General features: G+C 42.4%; 1 protein-coding gene across 1 annotated transcript in view; it reads right to left on the bottom strand.

Annotated features, from left to right (window-relative positions):
* LOC122920599 (synaptotagmin-1-like) overlaps positions 1-13,819 on the bottom strand; it is a 49,078-nt gene extending 35,259 nt beyond the window's left edge. The window contains exon 1 of the mRNA XM_044270238.1: positions 13,747-13,819. The gene's annotated coding sequence lies outside the window, so the exon portion shown is untranslated. The remainder of the gene's footprint in view (positions 1-13,746) is intronic.
* Between the last annotated feature and the right edge of the window lie 248 nt (positions 13,820-14,067).

Raw genomic sequence — 14,067 nt, 5'->3', positions numbered from 1 at the left:
GGGGCATTCTCATTAAAATAGGGCACAGAGATAAAAAACTAAGGGAGAAACTCCAAACAGATCTTCTCTCACAAATTCATACAAGCGAATCCCTAAACAAATCCTCCCCATCAATTGAGCGTTCATAAAAACTGAGAGCCCTCAAAATGACACTTAGAGAACGTTTCCTACATAAATACGAACTTTCACTGAAGAAAGTTAAAGCTATGTACTACTCCCAAGCAAACAAGGCCGGTAGCCTACTAGCAAAAATAAATAAATCCAAAGCCCTGAGATCACGCATTGCTTATCTATGGGATCCCTCAAAATCCCAAAAGATTTATGACCCTAAGTCTATTGCCAATAGATTTATGTCATATTATTTCCAACTTTACAACCTAGTGGAGGAACCGGGCTTTAATCCGGTGTCACCCCAGGAGATTGAGGATTTTCTCACATCCCTAGCATTGCCATCCCTCAATAAACAGCAACAAGACTCCTAGGTAATCCTATAACCCCACAGGAGATCTCTTGCATAATAGGAAAACTACCTCCCCATAAAAGCCCTGGCCCAGATGGCCTCTCCAACTCCTATTACAAGGTATATTTAAAGATTCTCACCCCCACCCTGTCTTGTGTTGTGAGGGAGGGAAAGATGCCCAACAAAATGTTGGAGGTGGTTAGTGTAACCCTGCCAAAACCAGGAAAAGAACCATCAGTCCCACAAAACCTCAGACCAATTTCCTTGTTGAATACTGACCCCAAGATCTACGCAAAATTACTTGCGAACAGACTGGCCAAAATCATACCATCATTAGTGGCCACAGACCATGTAGGATTTGTGCAGGGAAGACAGATTACAGATAACTATAGAAGAGTGCTAAAGCTAATTGATTTTATCAACCGGTCTTCAGTGCCTGCGTTGTTTGTCACCCTGGACGCTGAGAAGGCATTTGACCGGGTGAATTGGTCATTTGTCTTCTCGGTGCTCTGCACTATGGGATTCCCGGGACAACTGGAAACAGCAATTAAAGCTCTATATACTAGGCCATCTGCCCGAGTACTGGCTAATGGAGTATTATCTGATCCATTCACTTTATCAAATGGCACGAGACAGGGATGCCCCCCGTCACCCCTCATATTTATACTATCATTGGAGCCTTTAGCTCAAGCAATCCGTCCGGCGACTGACATAGAGGGGGTGGGTTTCCGGGGCACCTCTACCCCCCAGAGTCTATATAGAGCTAATTTCCCTCCGCTCCTTTCGTCACTACAGACAGATCTATATAAGACGGAATTATCATGGCTGGGTCGTATTGCTGCTTTTCAACAACATAAGCTCCCTAAGCTGTTGTATTTGTTTAGGTCCATACCTATACCACTCCCTACTTCCTTCTTCAATTCCACTAACAGAATGTTAAACAAATTCATCTGGAACAAAGGAAGGCCACGTATAGCTAAAAGCATTATGAGTAACTATAGACGATGTGGTGGTTTGAGTCTACCTAACATTCTTCATTACTATCTAGTCTCGAGAATTAACCAACCGAGGGACTGGTGGGTGAGGGATACAGCCAACCATTGGGTACATATTGAGCAAACACAAGCTCCAGCACAGAACCTGCAGGCACTACTTATGGCATCTCTGCATGAAGGTTTTTCTAGCTCTATATCCTCTTATTTCATATCCACCTCTGTAGCCCTTTGGAAAACTTACCATGAAAAAGGGAAAGGTACACCGATCCCTATGGCCCATTTTACGCCGGACGATTCCCTACAAAGACTTATTCCGGACTTGTCTTTAAAGTCCTGGAAAGAAAGGGGCATTGATAAAGTGGGAGACCTTCTGATTCAATCTTCCTTAAAGTCCTTCGAAGAACTACAAAAGATATATAACATCCCACATCAAGAATTTTATAAATACCTAAGAATCAGGCATTTTTTGAACAGGAACCCTACGTTAAAAAATAGGGGGAATCAATGGTCCTTAGCAAATGCTATCCCGACGGGGATTAAACCGATATACTCATATTTGGGCGACAAAGAGTCCTTTGTCAAGTAGGCTCTCTTCTTATCGTGGGAAGCGGATTTGAAAAAGTTCTTCTCCCCAGCTCAATGGTTCACAGCCATCAGATCTGCGGTATTCAACTTGAAATGTACATCACACTTCGAATCTTATCTGAAAACCGTACTTAGGTGGTATTACAGCCCAATGAGACTTAGTCAAATCTTTCCAGGTTCATTCATGTCTGTTGGAGAGGCTGTGGAGGGAGAGGGACGCTTCTCCATATACTGTGGGAATGTCCTAAGATATCTGACTTGTGGTCCCAGGTATTTTGTGCTATATCTGGTGCGGCTGGATGTCGGATGGCCCCAGACCCAGCCCTAGCCCTATTGTTGATTGATCTTCAAAAGATACCGCATGGTTTCCAGACAATTGTGATGCACTTGTTCCTGGCCACCAAGCTTGCAATCACAACAAAGTGGAAAAGCACTGCTATTCCTGCCTATCGGGAAATTGCGAGAGCTGTGGAGGTAACAAGATCGTATAAAAAAATTATAGCTCACAAAAACTTCACACTCAAAAAATATGAAAAAGATTGGACAAACTGGAGCTGTCTATATCCAGCGGCAACCATTGCATAGGACTTTGGTGGCGGAAGGTTTCGAGAAGTAGGGAGGGATACTGCTTGATTCTATTTTGTTAGTTTAGGATGAAACATGAGATAAAATGTTTTGGAAATGCTTATGGCAATTATCTGCATGATGTCTTCTTTTCTTTTTCTGTATGTTCTTGTTTATTAATCTGAACAATTGTTATTAATGCTCACACATACCGTCCTCATGTCAGATTATGATTGATAATTCCTTGTTCAGAGGTATTTGCTTATGTGTAAGAGCAAATTATTAATAAATAAATTATTGAACAGTAAAATGGAAAATCTGCCAAAAAAGTGAAATTCGGAAATTTCATCTACATTTTCCTTAAATTCTTGTGGAACACCTAAAGGGTTAACAAAGTTTGTAAAATCAGTTTTGAATACCTTGAGGGGTGTAATTTCCAATATGGGGTCACTTTTTGGAGTTTTTACTCTAGGGGTGCATCAGGGGGTCTTTAAATGTGACATGGCAACTTAAAAGTATCCCAGTGAAATCTGCCCTCCAAAAACCATATGGCGTTCCTTCTGCACCCAGCTGTGCGCCTGTACAGCAGTTTACACCCACATATGGGGTGTTTCTGTAAACTACAGAATCAGGGTATTAAATATTGAGTTTTGTTTGGCTGTTAACCCTTGCTTTGTTACTGGGAAAAAATGGATTTAAATGGAAAATCTGGCAGGGCTCATGCACACGACCATATGTATTTTGCTTTCCACAAAACATGGTCTCAATACGGATGACGTCTGTGTGCATTTTGTATTTTATGGAACAGCTGGAAACGGAATGCACACGGAGTAGCTTCCGTTTTTTTTTTCTTGCGGACCCATAGAAATGAATAGTTTTGCATACAGTCCGCCCAAAAAAACCAGAGCGGACACTGAAATAAAATACGTTCGTGTGCACGTGTGCTTGAGCCCTTATATTTAGAACTGATGCTGGATGCGCCAATGTTTTGGCGAGGCCAGCGCCAGTTATGGGGCTTTATTAAGACTGGTGCCTAAAATGCCAGTCTTAAAAGAGTTGTCTCATCATAGACAATGGGGGCATTTCGCTAGGATATGCCCCCATTGTCTTACAGGTGCGGGTCCCACCACTGGGACCCGCACCTATATCGGGAATGGAGCCCCCCGTAAGGTGGTGGCTGGAGGACTTCGTTCCGGCCACTACCAAGGCAGCTCCCAATAGAAGTTAATGGGAGCGCACCGCGCATGACCGGCCACCGCTCCCATTCACTTCTATGGGCTCGACAGAAATAGCCGAGCCAGCGCTCTGCTATTTTCGCCGGCCCCATACAAAATGAATGGAGGGCGGCTGTGCATGCACAGTGTGCCCTCCTTCACTTTCGGGGCTCCGTTCTCTATATAGGTGCGGGTCTCAGCGGTGGGACCCACACCTATAAGACAATGGGGGCATGTCCTAGCGATATGCCCCCATTGTCTATGATGAGACAACCCCTTTAATAAATGTGCCCCATAGACAGTATTTATGGTCAGCTTTAGCCATATAATAATATTAGCAAAGACAGGTACACTCTGCGGTCTTCCTAAACCCTCTAACTGATGTTAAAATTGAGAGATTAGCCAACATATCCTACTGTGCAGGACATGTCTGAGCCCGAGCACCGCGCCAAGGTTTAGCATTAGCCATATACAGTATGAGGGAGGCAGTGAGGGCAGGGCAGTGAGTGAGGAACAACTTTACTGCGCTGTGAAGGTAGATCAGGGAGAATTTCAATATGATTATTTTCATAAAAAAGTGCAAAACCAATCAAGTATATTGGAAAAATGTGCATTATCACTTGCCCCACATATTTATCCAAAAAATAAAAGAAATGGCAGTTACACTTTAAGTCGGCCCAATAGAATACTCTAATTTTTATTTTGCTTTTCTACACCCAATAAAAATGATACTGCAATGTGTTACTCCACTCTTAAATTAGGTAAGGATTTTTTTTTTCTTTTTTCTTACACTGTCAACAAGACTATATGACCTGGATACTAAGACTAAATGCACAAAAAAGTCAGTTAAAAACTGACAATTTTAACTGACTTTTTTTCACTGATGCCTTTTTTTAAAAACGGACATTAACCCCTTAAGGATCGGGCTCATTTTCACCATAAGGACCAGGCCATTTTTTGCAAATCTGACCAGTGCATTAATAACTCTGGGATGCTGATTCCGAGATTTTTTTTTTTCGTGACATATTCTACTTTATGTTAGTGGTAAATTTTTGCCGATACTTGCCTCATTTCTTTGTGAAAAATTAAAACATTTCATGAAAAATTTGAAAATTTAGCATTTTTCTAACTTTGAAACACTCTGCTTGTAAGAAAAATGGACATGCCAAATAAATTATATATTGATTTGTATATTCAATATGTCTACTTTATGTTGGCATCATAAAGTTGACATGTTTTTACTTTTTGAAGACGTTAGAGGGCTTCAAAATTGAGCATCAATTTTCCAATTTTTCCTGAAAATTTCAAAATCTGATTTTTTTCAGGGACCATTTCAGTTTGGAAGTGAATTTGAGGGTCTTTATGTTAGAAATTCCCCATAAATGACCCCATTATGAAAACTGCACCCCTCAAAGTATTCAAAATGACATTCAGAAAGTTTGTTAACCCTTTAAGTGTTTCACAGGAATAGCTGCAAAGTGGAGGATAAAATTCAAAATCTTCTTTTTTTACACTAACATGTTCTTGTAGCCCCTTTTATTTCATTTTTACAAGTGTTAAAAGGAGAAAAAGCGCCACAAAATTTGTAGCCCAATTTCTCCAGAGTCAGAAAATACCTCATATGTGGATGTAGAGTGATCTTCGGGTGAAGGGGGCCACAGTGGGTGAATGGAGCGGCACCCAGGAATAATAGTAAATGCAGTGAGATCCCTGGGCGCCGCACTACATATCCTGATAGTTAGTTTACAATGTTTGGACCCATGAAAGATCCTTTTTAAGCATGATCATAAAGCCTGCAGTTATAGAACGTGTGTTATATTTGCCAGTCTTATGGTACTGTTGAAGGTGGAGGAACAGTGATAAGAAGGAACTCAACCGTATAAACTAAAAGGTGGATTCCTTTCTACAGCAGTTGTACAGGTGAGTCTTATCTCCTCTGAGAACAAGTCCAGTACCTAGAAGACTATGGCAAAGGGTTAATTATTGCCAAAGAGTTAATGCAATGTTTTTAAGTTAAATGTTGTAATTTATTGTGTTGATGTGAACTGTTAATGTATTGGCAAACTAATGGTTAACAGTTGGCAGACTGTGCTAGGTTGCCAGGAGATGGATTGGTTCTGCCCCCTGGTTAAAAGTTTAGTAGACTAGTCTGAAGAAAGCTACAGGAGAGACATGGACTAGGCCCAAGCTCAGAGAATCTCTGTCTCCAAGACTACAGCTGCCAAAGAAGCAACAATGCTACCAAAGTACCCCTGAAGGAAAGAGACGAGTCATCTTAGAAGGTCTAGAACCCAGAAGACTGTGCATCGTGTTGATGAGAACTCAATGTTAATGTATTGGCAAACTAGTGGTTAACGGTTTGCAAACTGTGTTAGGTTGCCAGGTGATGGACTGGTTCTGCCCCCTGGTTAGTAGTTTAGTAGAGTCTAGTCTGAAGGACATGTGTACTGAGAGCTCCTGCATGGACTAGGCCCAAGTTAAGAGAATCTTAGAGGGTGTAGAACCAAGAAGACTGTGCATTCAACACACACAACAAGGTATTGTGCACGTTTATGGCAGAAAGACTTTGCTGCTCTGAAGAGGGAACATTTCTAAAGTATCCCCCATACTTTGACACAGACTGGCTACACGTATCTAAGTTATGCACCAGTCAGTCCAGGAACTGCAGAAGAAGTTTAGAAGAACCTAATTGCATTTCTGTGGTTCTGCTGAAAGACTGTGAACAGTTCTTTAGCCAGAGGGAGAACAAGGGAGTACGACAACTATCATCATTGTTGCTCCTACACTGTTATTGCGAGAGGATAGCATTGTTGTACCTTGAAACTGTGCCTTTTGCTGCTATATGTACTACCACTACCATTTCTATCTTCAATTCAGTAAAGATAGACTTTATTCAATCAAACGGCCTGGTAATTGTCTCCACCATTCGTTGGCCCTGCCTTGCACCCAACCAAACCATCTACCATCAAGGGCACCTCAACTAACACCAGGCAGGAGCTCCATTACCAGTAAGTGCCCTAAGGGAAAAAAGGGTGTGCCCTCAATTCACTGCAAAGCCCCAGGAAGTGCAACCATGAACTGTGAGTACTACTACCATCAGAGCCACAACCATCACTCCCACTCTTTGCCCTGCACCTCCCTTCTGGGGTGCTGCACAAGCATGTTATAATTTAACTGCTCAATCCTTCTTAGGCCTCATGCACACGACCGTTGTTTCATTCCGTGTCTGTTGTTCCGTTTTTCGTGATTTTCTCCGGACCTATTGACTTTCAATGGGTCCGTTGAAAACTCGGCTAATGCACCGTTTGCCATCCGCGTCAGTGATCCGTGGTTCCAGTCCGTTAAAAAAATATAACCTGTCCTATTTTTTTCACGGAAAACGGTTCGTGGACCCATTCAAATCAATGGGTCCGTGAAAAAACGCAGAGGCACACAAGATTGTCGTCCGCGTCGTTTTGTTTCCTATCATTTGCATGGCAAACTTGACTTAGACTTTTTTTTACTTTCCTTCATGTCTGGTGGTCCTCCAAAAATAAAGGAAGACACACGGAAACAAAAACGGAAACGGACCACGGAACAACGGAACCCCATTTTGCGGAACGGAACACAACAACAGTCATGTGCATGAGGCCTGACTCCAATATCTGTCATCAGACGAGACCTGGTACCCTCCTATACAATATCATTTACTGGCGGGTCTCACTGAAATCTGTATATTGTGGTAATTCAACAAAACATGTATTCACACAGTACAGGCTTCTAAATTGAATTGGCCAGGGATAACCGTGCTGGGGACTTTGAATTCTGAAATGGTAATTTCCTCTGGTTCCGAATTGTCAATATATTAGTTAATGTGCCTTTAAACGGGTTGTCCGGCCACCCCCATGGTGGAAACCTGTTACCAATTAACTGCCCCGTTTCTGCTTGATCAGGGGTGGATTCGTCTCATGACCGCAGTGGTCAATCACTGGCCTCAGCAGTCACACGTGTTAGAATGGCACATCACTGCTAGTGATTAACGGACAACGGGCATGTTCTATTTTTTGGGGGGTCGTGGAACGGACTTACGGATCCCCATTGAGATGAATGGATCTGCATCCAATAAACGCGGATCAGTTGCAGACCAAAACCATGAGCCCTTAATGTATTTTATGAACAGGTTAGCGTACTTTGCATTTGCCAAAAGTAAAGTCCCTAAGAAAAGCCTTAACCTGGATTAGTAGGCTCACTTTGGATCTCAGATTTTCTATGCACTTATAGCTAAGACCTGACAACACTGTAAACATGTAGACCAGGTAGCATTGACAACCCTTTGATTCCCACATAAGCTTTTGAACATCTGCACTAAAATTATGCAGCATATGGTCATCCTAGAAACAGGTCCTGAGGCTACTATGTGACTTCTGGTGGAAGCTACAGTTCAGGTTGGATTCGTCTTTCACCTTCATCCACATCGGTGATACAGTATGTTTGTGTTCCTTTTTGAAGGCATTGCAATGTTACCAAACTGGTTAACAAATCAGTCACGTGGCCTAGGTGCAGCTCATTAATACCAAGTTCCATGCAACACCAAGCATGGTCACTATCCAATGGCTGGCACTGTGCTTGGTAAACTGTGGGGAGTCAATGGCGCTCACCGGAGCACTGCAGCCTGTTTAAAACAGCTGATCGGCTGGGGGTACCAGGAGTCGGACCCCCACCAATCACATACTGATGGCCTAAACTGAGGATAGGTCCGCCGTATAAACACTCGTAAAACTTCTTTAAGCCAGATTTATCAACTGCAACTGCAAATATTCTCATAATGATTGCAATGTTACTCCAGTAAAGGAGTAGAAGGTGGAGTAACAGCTCAAAACAGAAGTGTTAGACTTAGGCCTGTCTCACTTCTGCGTTTTAAGCAGATCCGCAGCCTGCCAGATAGGTCACTGTCGGAATTCCTTCCGGCCCCATTCACTATAATATTTGCCAGGTTTCGGCCGGATCTCCATTTGTCCCCATTATAGTGAATGGGATCAGGCGGAATTCCAGCAGTGCACGGCAGCACGCGGCAGTGACGGATCCGGCAGGCTATTCCTGGCTCAAATTATGGCAATGCAAAAATCCTGCTACATTATGATATCAGTCACCATTTAGTGTTTAGTGCTAAACTAAAACAAGAAAATGTGGCATTTCAACCTTTAGCACAATTTATTCCCGTGTGAAGGAGTTATCCCATGGTTGATGTAGACAATGAAAATCAAACATCAAATAGTACACGACAATCTCTTTCTGACTAAGCAAGTAACAGCCCTGTACCCAGGGGGCACCACCAATGAGGTGAGGTGAGGCGACTGCCTCAGGCGGCACCAGGTAGAGACAAGTGGGGGGCAGCGGAAAGGCCTTGGGCAATGAGCGCTTTCATTGTGGAAGCATTTATCTCTGCATATTCAACAGTATCGCTATATTAACAGGTCAGGGGTGCACCACCAATGAGGTGATTGCCTCAGGCAGCACCAGGTAGGGGCAAGATGGGGGCAGTGGAAGGGGGATTATCTGGTTCGGCAGTATAGGAAGCACAGTGGGCACAGTATGTGGTGCTCTATTACCCTGTATGTTCTCTGGAGCTGTATGTAATGTTTTCCAACTATCTCTTTAACAGTACGACTGGTAAAAGAAATTGGTTAGGTTAAGAAATTGGCATTGGGGGGTTTGGGGCGCCATTTCAGTTTTTGCCTCAGGCTGCAGAAAGGCTAGGTGCACCCCTGCCTGTACCTCACATAAATCCAGAGATTTGCTATTGCTATTTGTTATCCAAAACTCACAGATATTAAGGGCGACATTTCAGCAGAACAATTTGCCTTTTTCCAGCATGGTAGGGTACCATGCCCAAGCTGGCATGCCTATTGCCATGGAGCAGAAATTTTTTAAGGTGTTGTCTGACAGAGACTTATCTTCTGTTGAAATAAAAGGATCAGGTATGTTGAAATCCAATGTGCCTGATCCCTCTTTCCCTGAGGTCTGATATCAGGGGACAGCGCCACAAGCTTTGCATTTATCCCAAATTTCATATAAAAATGTATTCAACATCTTTGCTGTGTATTTGTACTGAGTTTACAATTTTTTAATGTGTAGGGGAAGTGATCAGGAATTTCTTTGTAATATACTTTGTTAGGTGATTTAGTATTTTTATGTTAAACACTGGCTCAGAAGTTGGCGCTCTATAAAGGAAAACCCATCTGCAGTGCTCAGTGCAGGACAGTACTGTTTACTGAAGACGTTCCCGGCCCCAGCCTAAGGCTACTTTCACACTAGCAGCAGGACGGATCCGACAGGCTGTTCACCCTGTCAGATCCGTCCTGACGCTATTTTGCCGTTCCGCTGGACCGCCGCTCCATCCCCATTGACTATAATGGGGACGGAGGAGGAGCTCCGACTCAGCACGGCAGTTTGCGGTTAGAGGCCGCCTGACTAAAAAGTCGGACATGCAGTACTTTTAGTCCGGCGGCCTTTTGCCGTGCACTGCCATGCTGCACCAGAGCTCCGCCCCCGTCCCCATTATAGTCAATGAGGACGGAGCGGCAGTCCGGCGGCACGGCAAAATAGCGGCAGGGCAGATCCGACAGGGTGAACAGCCTGTCGGATCTGTCCTGCCGCTAGTGTGAAAGTACCCTAACTCTAGTCTCCCCTCCTAAAGGCTTGGATATAACTGACTGGTATACTATACATTCATTTCTCACCTGTCTCCTTGACATCGACATAGTCAGTAGTGTTGGATGAATCGAATTCATCCATTTGAGCACGAAGAGCCCACCGCCGCCATCTTGATTGAAGATCCCGTGCACGGTGACGTATGACATCACCACATCAGCCGACTTGGTGACATCATCAAGGGCCTGTAAGATTTCATGCTGGATAGTGTCGGCCGGCTCTTCGCGATCAAATGGATAAGTTAAGTATGAGTTTATTTATTTTTCATTTTACACTGTAATATTAATGTCAGATGCCACGATCAGCTATGAACGCGGCATCTGAGGGGTACAATGACCAGGAAATGGCGCAATCGCCGTTCCCTGTCATTGTACCCACTACTTACAAAAAATGCGCTTGATGAAGTCATTCGTTACAAAGTGAATTTCTTGTATAATTCGACGAAGCAGCCAAATCTAATTTTACAATACTTTACTCATCTCTAGTGAGCGCTGACAGCGTATGTGTGCTCAATATCCCTGGAATAATCACTATTTAGCCACCAGGGATATACTGAGAAGCCAGAAGACAGCGCTCACCATTAACAGTCGGTACAGAAGACTAGTGATGAGCGGCATAGGCAATATTCTTTTTCGCATAATATTCACAATAAATTTGCGAATTCTAGAATTCTTGATCTCCAGTCATTATTTTCACGATTGCGCAAATCGGCACTAATGATGCGCATATTTTTTTGCGCAATACATGCAACTTCACATTTTATCAGTTCTGAGTAGATATTACTGATTGTTGTGACATCACAGCACTATGTCTGTAGCATGTATGTATGGACAGCAGAGAAACAATAATCCCTATCACACTACCTAACACCCTGCACTGGATCCAGATGAAAGCACAGAGCACAGCAATGTCATTGCTCTCTCTCTCTCTCTCTCTCTCAGAACTGCAGAAAATGGCCGCTGGGGAGCTTCTTATATAGTAAGGGGTAGGCAACTTTCCTATTGGTTGCTAGGGATGTTGCTGATCTCTGACAAAGATATTGCAGCCTTCTTATTGGCCCACAAGCAAGAAGGGAGGGTACTGATGGGAAAAAAAATCTAGAATATTCGTGAGTACGAATATATAATACTGTATTCTACATCTTCGCGAATTCTCGAAGTGCCGATATTCACGATAAAAATTTGCGAATATTAGAATATTCGCGATCAACGCTACAGAAGACAGGGAGACAGAGAGAAGCACTTTTACTTGACATAGGGAGAGTTTTACTGTATATATCGTATGTATATAACTGTCCATATTTCAAGTAAAATTGCTTTTCCCTGTCTCCCTTTCTTCTGTACTGACTGTCAATGATGAACGCTGACTTCCTGGATCTCCCCAGCGGCTAGATAATGATCATGCAGGGGATATCGGGCACACATACACTGCCAGCGCTCACCACTGACTGTGTAGCTGAGACGGGGGAAAAATAATTTATAGTATACCAGGTCAGTTATATCTCATGCCTGCAGGAGAGGAGACTAGAGGCAGGCTGGATCCGGGAACGTCTTCAGTATACAGTACTTTACTGCACTGAAGACAGGTTTTGCTCAGCAACGCTCATTTATATATTATATATTATAATAATTATTATATTTTTATATTTATATACAATTTTTGTATAATATTATTTTTTTTGTTTTTTTTAAATAATCACCTAATGACATATGTTATAAAAAAAAATCCTAATCACTTCCCCTTCCCCTATATATTTTTTGAAGTGAGTTACACTTTAGGCAACTGCTGCAGTTGGATATTGCACCTCTGTAATCGAGATTTTCGTAAATCTTATTCACACTCAGGACAATTAAAAACGTCACAGTTTTCATACAAATACTGTTTCAGCATCAGCCCTGGTTTGTCATGATTGTGCCATGGTTTTCCACACAAATCATTCAAAACTTTAGGTTCTTTACATGTGGTACCGCAACACAGAACCGTTTCCAGAAGCATTTCCCTCAAACGGTTGTTTTTGTAAATCCAAAATATATGTTTTTTTAGTCAAAAAAGTTGTTCGACCTTTCTCCACACCCCTAACACTACTAGAAGAGGTAGCTTAAATGTAGTTTATTTGGCTAAGTTGCATTCAGGGAGGTAGCAGCCATATTCGAGCTACGGTACCCTCTGGTAGGCACATGGTAGACGGGGACTCAGTTACATATTCTGAATGGGCGCCCAAGAGCTTCATGTTAAACCTCTGATTATATTACATAATAATGCAGATTTACAATCCCCACGGGTTCTGAAAGCTGGGAAACTACCCATAAAGATGCTGTAATGGCCACCATTAACGTTGCTTCCTTCCAAAATCCAGCATCTTTAGCATAAGTCGTTAAGTCCAGGGTTCCATGACATCATGACAAATAAATCATCTACAATTATCACATTCAAAAATTTTCTATTAGAATCACATAGCATAGTATCCAGTCAGATTTTATACAATATTACAAGTAGAGATGAGCAAATCGATTCTAAAATTCATAAATTTGACCCAGGCAATCAGGGTACTTTAAATTCAAATTTAATTGGAAGGTCAATTTGGCTGAATCAGACCCGAATTTTGAGAAATTCTCCCATTTATAATTTCAAGGTGGATTTAGTTATTTTTACCTTCGAAGGGAATGTTCAAAAAAAGTTAAGCAAAAAATACAAGTAAAAATCTCAAAACAAAGTCCAAGAAATTAAAAAAGGAACATTTTTATGGTTTCCCTAGACCAGTTCATTGCAGTGGTTCCAATGGACAACTTACAAAATTCTGTCTATGAGTCCATAGGTGAGACAGGTATTCCCATTAGTGCTATATATCTAGTTGTAGGTTCCTGAAGCAGAAGTTTAGGTATGACAGCAGGGAACGCAGGGATAAAGCTGCTAAAGTCAGGGAACGGAAAGCACTAAGGCCAACCCCAGTCTCAGCTTCATGGACCTTGTGTGAGGTATGAAGTACTGAGAGGTGGACTTAGTGTCTTTCTTAAATTTGGAATTGCTTCAAAGTGCATTTAGAAAGTTTTAGTAGACTTCAGGCTTGAAGAAACAGAGCCAGCAGATACTATGTCAATACTTTAAGATCTCTCACAAGAGAAACCAAGAACATATCAACTTTAATCCTGGTCATATAAAGCTATGATGTTCTCACCCCCTCACCCACCCCCAAAAAGACAAATAATACAATAAGTCACATCAGCGATAAGGGTCTTACCAGGACCATGCAGTATGTCCTTTCCACCAGTACAAGCTGTGCTTTCTTGTCACTTCTGTCCCCTTAACCAACTCTCCCAGAACTGGAAATTCAACTATACTGCAACCTAGAATGACACCACGCCCACGGTCACACAGAGACCATTACTGTCACGCAGAGAGACAGGTACACAGACTGTCACAAATGAGAGACTCACTTATAAAATATGTAGTTGGAGGGCACAGAACCTGGTACCAATCATATATAGTAAACTCAGGATGAAGAGATTCTAGAAGAGCATGAGTTATACAGAGGCTCATAAATATGACAGTCCATGATATT

Source organism: Bufo gargarizans, chromosome 10 (genome assembly GCF_014858855.1).
Source record: "Bufo gargarizans isolate SCDJY-AF-19 chromosome 10, ASM1485885v1, whole genome shotgun sequence".
Lineage (NCBI taxonomy): Eukaryota > Metazoa > Chordata > Amphibia > Anura > Bufonidae > Bufo > Bufo gargarizans.
The sequence above is the reverse complement of the archived record's forward strand: the minus strand, read 5'-3'. Positions and strand labels throughout refer to the sequence as shown.